Source organism: Suricata suricatta, chromosome 17 (genome assembly GCF_006229205.1).
Source record: "Suricata suricatta isolate VVHF042 chromosome 17, meerkat_22Aug2017_6uvM2_HiC, whole genome shotgun sequence".
Classification (NCBI taxonomy): Eukaryota; Metazoa; Chordata; class Mammalia; order Carnivora; family Herpestidae; genus Suricata; species Suricata suricatta.
The window spans coordinates 976,068-977,562 of record NC_043716.1 but is presented as its reverse complement, the minus strand read 5'-3'; positions in this window follow the sequence as shown (position 1 = coordinate 977,562).

The window sequence follows — 1,495 nt, the reverse complement described above, 5'->3', positions numbered from 1 at the left end:
TAATAGGAGAACTAACTCCAGTCTCTGTTACATTTAGGTCAAGCAGTCAAGCGTACACATTTTCAAGTAGGGGAAGCAGGGTCCCAAAGGCCACACAGCACTTCTGGCTGGATGGACCCCAACAGGGAAGAGGGTTTCGGGGCTTTGTGCACGGTGGGCAGTCACTGTTTCCTGGGCCTCCCTGAGCCGAGCCCCCGGTGGACCCCATGTCTGCCCCTGCAGGCTCCCGGCCCCAGGGTGGGGTCCCCGTGCCTCGGACTCCGTCTTTCTTGTCCTCAGAGCCCCGTGTCTCCAGCCTTGATCCGCGCAGCACAGCCCCAGCCCCCGGCTTGTCCCTTCCTGCCCCAGCCTTCCTGGGGGTCGGTCTCCGTGCCTCCAGGCCACCAGCTGGGGCCACGGTTCTAAGACACGAGGCTGGCCCTGCCTCCTCCTTTCTTCAGATGCTCCCGTGGGTCCCCGCTGCCCACTCGGTAAATCTGAACTGCTGGTTATGGCACAGAAGGGCCTACAACTGCTGTTCCAATGCCCTGGGACTGACTCTCCACCCCCTGTCCCCTTCCAGCCCCAGCCCTGCAGGGGGTCTCCTGGCTCCGCCTGGGGCCTTGACCAGGGCCAGTGAACACATGCCCATCTGCAAAGTTTAAGGGGTGCCTCCAAACCCAGGGACCGAGATAAATAAAATTAAAAAAAAACAGGGGGCGCCCGGGGGGCTCAGTCAGCGCAACACCCTCCCCTTGTCATCGGCTCAGGCCGTGATCTCACGGCTTCCTGAGTCTGAGCCTTGCATCAGGCTCTGTGCTGACAGCAGGGAGCCTGCGTGGGGTTCTCTCTCTCTCTGCCCCTCCTCTGCCCGTGTACACGCACACTTCCTCTCAAAATAAATAAGTAAACTTAAAAAATCGAAATGAATGCAAAAAATATTTCATGACGAGGGGAGTGTCAGCATTTTACACAGTCAGGATCTGATGGTTCTGGTGCCGAGGGAGCCGGAAAACGTGAGATCTTGGGTGTGTGGTTTGATGTGGTTTTTTTTCCCCAAAGGATTCACTTAAATATTGAAAAATAAAAGAGCAGGTATATTAACACTCACGGTATTATTTAAAGTTTAAATATTTTATTTTTACTCAAACCAGAGTTTATTATACTTTTATTTGCCTGGCTGTCGTGGAAGGAAAAGCAGGTTTATTTTAAATGGTTGTTTATTTCTGATGGGGTGGGGGAGGGGCAGAAGGAGAGGGAGACACAGAACCGGAAGCAGCTCCAGGCTCCCAGCTGTCAGCACAGAGCCCGACGCAGGGCTCGAACCCACCACCTGAGAAGTCCTGAGCTGAGCAGAGACGGAGTTGGATGCTTCAGGGACAGCGGCCCCAGTGGCCCTGGAATGAAGTCAGCGGATTAGAGAGGAAACGAATCCGTGAAGCAGGAAGCTAAGATGCTTGTCCGCATTGGGGTGTTGAATCCTCAGTGTCCAAACCACCGACAAGCCCTGGGACCC